The 6,475-nt window shown below is 38.6% G+C and overlaps 1 pseudogene across 1 annotated transcript; it reads right to left on the bottom strand.

Annotated features, from left to right (window-relative positions):
- Nucleotides 1–3,056: 3,056 nt before the first annotated feature.
- LOC113905924 lies at nucleotides 3,057–3,985 on the bottom strand (annotated as a pseudogene). The gene has a single exon (XR_003514756.1). The product of XR_003514756.1 is annotated as a 60S ribosomal protein L6 pseudogene (transcript).
- Nucleotides 3,986–6,475: the final 2,490 nt, after the last annotated feature.

Raw genomic sequence — 6,475 nt, 5'->3', positions numbered from 1 at the left:
CTTACCCTGTCTCCTTTCCCATTTTATTTTTACATATAGCATGTATCACTTCCTATACTATAAACTTTACTTATTATTTCTTTTTTTCTTTTTTTTTAAATTTTATTTTTAAACTTTACATAATTGTATTAGTTTTGCCACATATCAAAATGAATCCACCACAGGTATACATGTGTTCCTCATCCTGAACCCTCCTCCCTCCTCCCTCCCCATACCATCCCTCTGGGTCGTCCCAGTGCACTAGCCCCAAGCATCCAGTATTGTGCATCGAACCTGGACTGGCATCTCGTTTCATACATGATATTTTACATGTTTCAATGCCTCTTCTTTCTTCAAATTGATCATAATACATGATATCCATAAGGGGCTTACAAAGTGCTAAATGTTGTGCTTTACATATACTACCTTGTTTAGTACTTATAAATTATCACGAAAAATTTGTTATAATAATTATCTCTATTTTTCTGGTGAGAAATGATGAATACAGAGGTCAAGTGACTTGTTCAAGGTCACACAGCTATTAGGCTTTGGTTCTGGGACTCAAGAGCAGGGAGTCTTCTCCAGCCTCTGCTTTGAAAATGCCCTGGATAAATAACCACTTGAAGTTACACAAGTAATCAGTGAATTGCTGTGTTCAAAATATTGGCCACTTGATGACTTGAAATTACTTTTAAACAGATGTGTGTCAGATGCAGTCAGTCCTTGATTCACTTTTCAGATAATTCTTACCACCCCTTCTATTTCTTCTGTTCCTAAGATTTATCTCTTGAATTGCTAAGTATTTATCTCTATTCTCTACATTTTTGACTGCTAGAGGCTAATCAAGTGTATGCCTTATCTGAGTAAAAATTTTATAAGTATGTGTAATAAACCTATTGGGTCTTTCCAGTTTAGTCCATTTTCTTTTCTTCTATAGAAATAACAGCTTGGCCTCAAATAAACTTTCAAGGAGACCCAGATGGTGAATAGTATCCATTGTTTTAATAGCTCCATTGTTCAATTTTTAGAAGATTTCAGTCTGGTCATTAATGAAAGCCAGGAAATTGCTTTACTGTAGTGAAGTACTGTCAAAAGACCATTTATAAATTGTGAAGATATTAATTTTTTAATTAAATTTAAATATGATAATGAATGAAGAGAAAGGTGCACCAGCTCATGATTATAGGAACTTGTAAAAACACAAAGATGAGAGAAAAAACATGAAGGTTATCAAGGTACTTATAATTTCAATGAACAGGAGCCTCAAGAGCTCAATGTAAAGGGTCAGTGTAAATGATGACCATTATGTCTTAACCTAGTTTCCTTGAGTTATTTTTAATCTTTTGACTTATACTGTGGAGGTGTGTTATCTATCTGAGACCAAATCTTTTACTGAGTTCAAATTCTGATTGAGGTCATCAGTGATTACAGGAGCACTCATAAATAATATTCCCTATATTCTGGGTTAAGATTAGGATTTTGAGAGTCCATTAATAATGGTTATATTTTATATTCACTATAAAATATAGTGGATAGAAGCAAGGTTAGACTGTCCTGAGGAAGACAGAAAAAAAGTGTATGTACTGACTTTGGGGTAACCTGGAGAAAGTTGACTGAAAAACTGGATAAGAGGCATTGAAAATAACAAATAATTACTGCAAACACTATATACTTATTCTGATATTCAACTTAACTCTTATTTGTGTGACAATACTTTAGTTTTTGAAATTATTTTGGAACTTGAAGTCACTTATGTGAGCATATAATTATACTCTTGGTGTGATCTGATCTGTAAACTTTTTAAGCAGTTGTTTTTTTCTTCAGCAATAATTCAGTATTGTCTGCAAAATGGAACCTTAGTAAATCTCAGAACATGAATTCATAGATAAAACTGGGCCTTAATAAGAGTTGCATATACTGTGCAGTAGATAATATTATTGTCCACCAGACAGTTATTCACCTTTTTCTCCCTTCTAATATAATCTTAGTTTGGGTTTCCACCTCTTCTATTTTAGGGAAAGCTGACTCCATTCTAGAGGAGGTGCAGTCTTATTACTCTAAGTTATTTAATATATAGACTTCCTTTGAAGACTTGCAGTGATGCAAGGTTAATATATGATTTATTTTGACCAATCAAGTTGTAGAAAAGGCCATTTATTCCATAAGTGTAGGAGAGGTCTTTCTCTTTCTTGTTCAATTACAACGAGAAAGCATGAAGTTCTAATAGCCAAAGACGGCCAACTTGAAATCATGAGAGATAATTTTAAGATGAAGCTGACATTGTGGGTAGTTGAATAGAGGGACAGAAAGAACCTGGATCCTTGATAACAGAATTGATTTGATTAAACTGGACAAAAGCACCCATACTTCTGGATTTCTATTAACGTTAGATAATCAATATCCTAAGTGTTTCAACCAGTTTGAAGTTATATTTCATGCTATATGCAGCTTGCCTTAGCTTGGACTGCTATAAAAAAAACACTGTAGACCAGGTGGCTCAAAGAACAAATATTTATTTCTCAGAGTTCTGAAGTCTGGGAATTCCAAGATCAAGATGCTGGCAAATTTGGTTCTTTAAAAATAGGGCCCTCTTTCTGGCTTGTGGAAAGCTGCTCTCTTTCCGTATCCTTCCATGGTGGAAGAGGAAGCTCTGGTGTCTCTTTCTCATCTTACAAAGACACTAATCTCATCATAGGGGATCCAGTCTTTATTATTCAATTAATGACCTCCCAGGGGTCTTACCTACTAACAGCACCATATTGAAGGTTAAAGTTTTAGCATATGAATTTTGGAGAACATTCAGTCTCTCACATTCTTTCCTGGCCCTTCAAAATTTATATCCTTCCCACACACAGGATACTCATTTCATCTCAACACCTTTAAAAGTCTCAATTGGTTCCAGTATCAACTCTTAAGTCCAAAGTCCCAGATGTAATCCAAATACAGCCATTACCTTGATAACCAAGAAGGTATTGCTTCCAGGACTCCCTCAAATACCAAAGTCTAACTTCCTTATATAAAGTGATGTAGGGTTTGCATATAGCTTGCACTTATATACTTTATTTTATTTTTTTTTGGAAATGACAAGTTATTTAATTAGGTTCTTTGCAAGAAGTTCAGAACACTACTTTGTGAGGATAAATTCCATTTGTGAGAGCAAACACGGAGCGGAGGTAGCCCTGGAGCTGAGGGACAGCTTTGATTCTTCGCAGAATTTGTGAGTCCACAGCTTTCTGATCAACCTTGCGCTGCTCTGTGATCTCGTATTTCTCTCTCTCTGTATCGAAGATCTCGCCCTCCTGGTGTCTGGGTTTACGCAGCTTCTTCTTCTTGAAGTAAGTGTCAGTGAGATGTTCTGGGATTTTCACATCACTGATATCGATTTTGGTGGAGGTGGCAATGACAAATTTCTGGTGTGTTCTACGCAGAGGAACTTGATTGAGGGATAGAGGCCCAGTCACAAGTAGCAAGCCACTGCCCAGCTGCTTCAGGAAAACGACCCTCTTGCCTCTGTGGCACCCAGTGAGGATGATCAGAATGGTCCCAGGAGTGATGATGGCACGCAGCTTCCTCACATGCTTACTGAAGGGTTTTTTGCCATGACTCAACAGTTTTTGAGGCACATCTTCAGTAGGGTAATACCTAGGCATTTTGTGAAGTTTGACCACTCGGGTACCACCATTCTTGTCTCCACCAACTGGTTTTGTGACAGTAGCAAGAACACGAACCTTCTTTTTCTTTTCGACCTTGGATTTAGCTGCTGAATACTTTCTCTTGTACAAGGCCTTTCTGGAGTACATGGCTGATCGGGAATATCTGCCAATTCCTCTGACCAGGACAGGATTTCGGCTGCAGTGGGGCTTCCCCTTCTTAACTTTCTTCACCTTTTCCACCTTTTTAGCCTTGTTGCCAGCATCAGCCTTCTTGGCTTCAGGTTTTTTCTCCTTAGTATCTGGCTTCTCAGCCTTTTCACCCGCCATCTTGCAAGATGGGAAAGAGCTGCACTTTTATACTTTAAATAATCTCTAGATTACTTGTAATACCTAACACAATGTAAATGCTATGCAGTAACTTGTAAATATAGTATAAGTGATATGTAAATAATTGCTGCCACACAGCAAATTGAATTTTTGGGTTTTGAAGCTTTCTGAAAAAAATTTTTGATTGTTGTTCAGTTCGTTAAATCTGTGGGCACAACCTGTGGATGCCAATGGCTGACTGTATATGTAAATCAGATATGACAGAGACTCCAGGGATGATTCATCCCGAGGGAAATTTCCTCTCCAGTCTATGAAACCAGATAAGTGATGCACTTCCAACATATAGTGCATCCAAAACACAATGATGGGACAGGAATAGAATGCTATGCTATGCTATGCTAAGTCACTTCAGTCATGTCCGACTCTGTGCGACCCCATAGACGGCAGCCCACCAGGCTCCCCCGTCCCTGGGATTCTCCAGGCAAGAACACTGGAGTGGGTTGCCATTTCCTTCTCCAAGGAATAGAATAGGTATCGTTATTTCAGAAGGGAGAAATCAGGAGGAAAGGGATAACATGTCTGAAGTGAGTCAAAAACCTAGCAATGAAAATGCCATTAGATCTTAAGTTTGGGGAATAGTTCTCTTGGGATTAATGCTCTACCTTAGGGAGCTGTGGAGGGGCAGTCCTGCCCCTGCGTCTCTGCTTGATGGGGGTCATGCCTCCAGGATTCTGCCAGCCTGGGGTCAAGCCTACAGAGCTTCAGGAAGCCCAGCCTCCGCAGCTCCAGGGTGACTGCCCTTTCATGTGTTGAAATTGAGGTGATGTTTCTATCCTTAGAAACTCAGGAGAGAGTCCTGATAATTGCTTTTGGGATCTCTTCCTGTGTTTTGAAGAATATTGCTTGTTTGCGGTTGAACTGCTCTCTGATGTGGTCCTGTAGGATCTAAGAAGTCTGACAGTTTTCCTGGTGCTATACACAGAATATTTGTTTCTCCCCAAAATTCATATATTGAGACCTAATAACCCCCAATGTGATGGTATTTGGAGGGCAGAAGCTTTGGGAGGTAATTGGGTCATGATGGTGGAGCCCTCGTGATGAGATTAGTGTCCTTATAGGGCCCTCAGAGCTCTCCCTCACCCCTTCTGCCATATGAGGTTACTGTCTATGAATGAGGAAGTGGGCTCTCACCAGACGCTGAATCTGCCAGGGACTTGATCTTAGACTTCATGGCCTCTAGAACTATGAGAAATAAATCTGTCTTGTTTATAACACACCCAGTCTATGGTATTCTGTTTTAGCAGCCCAAACTGACTGGGACACTTTTTGTCTTATTTGTATTCCCTTCAGTTCAGATTGGCAGTGTTTCCCTTGGAGTGGCTAATTAAGTCTGTGGTTCATACCCATAACTAAACTTTATATCAAATCATTATTCCGCCACATCCTTGGTATTCTCTGCAATATGGATAGTCTGAGAACTTTTCAAGCCTTTTTGTACTGATTCCTTTGTTCTTAACAATTCCTTATTAAATTCTTCCTCCATTCTCACACTTTACTGTGAGCAGTCAGGAGGAAATAAACTACTCCTTCAAGACTTTGCCTGAAATCTCCTCAGATAATCTGTATTTTTCATCACTCAAAAGTCCTGCCTTCTCTGTCTGATTTAACTTCACTCACTATGACAATCTCTATCTTCATCCACATTGTTGTGGATGCATTATTTTGTTCTTTTTAATGGCTAAGTGATATGCCATTGTATATTTGTACCACATCTTCGTTTCGCTTATACATAGAATATAAAAAATGGTACAAGTGAAACTTGTTCATAAAACCAAAACAGAGTCACACATATAGAAAACAAACTTATGGTTACCAGGGGGAGAAGCATGGGGAGGGAGATAAGCTGGGAGATTGGGATTGACATACACATACTACTCTGTATAAAATAGCTAAAAAGAACGTACTGTATAGCACAGGGAACTCTCCTCAATATTCTGTAATGACCTATATGGGAAAAGAATCTAAATAAGAATGGATCTATGAAATTGTATAACTGATTCACTTTACTTATAGCAGAATCTAACACAACATTGTAAATCAACTATACTCCAATAAAAATTAATTGAAAAAAATTCTGCCTTCAACAAAACACTGGAACATGAGCACGATTCAGCCATGTCGCTCGCCCCTTCATAATAAGGACTGCCTTTCCTTCATTGTCAAATAGCATGTACCCATTTCCATATGCGACTTCATCAGAATGACGTTTTACCATATTTCTCCCCAAATTTTATCATGATTATTTCTGTATTTCTAGGAAGATAGAAGCTTTCACTATAGCTGTGCTCTTTTCTTTCTGAGCTCTCACTAGAACCACCTTTAGCAGTCCTTTCACAGCAATCTCTGCTTTCTCTAGTATGTCTCAAATCTCTCCAGCCCCTACCCACCACCAGTTCTGAAGCCACTTCTACATTTATAGATACTTGTTTCAGCACCACCCCACTTTTTAGTCCCAG

Source organism: Bos indicus x Bos taurus, chromosome 15 (assembly GCF_003369695.1).
Source record: "Bos indicus x Bos taurus breed Angus x Brahman F1 hybrid chromosome 15, Bos_hybrid_MaternalHap_v2.0, whole genome shotgun sequence".
In the NCBI taxonomy this organism is placed as follows: domain Eukaryota; kingdom Metazoa; phylum Chordata; class Mammalia; order Artiodactyla; family Bovidae; genus Bos; species Bos indicus x Bos taurus.
This window is presented reverse-complemented; position numbering and strand designations above follow the sequence as displayed.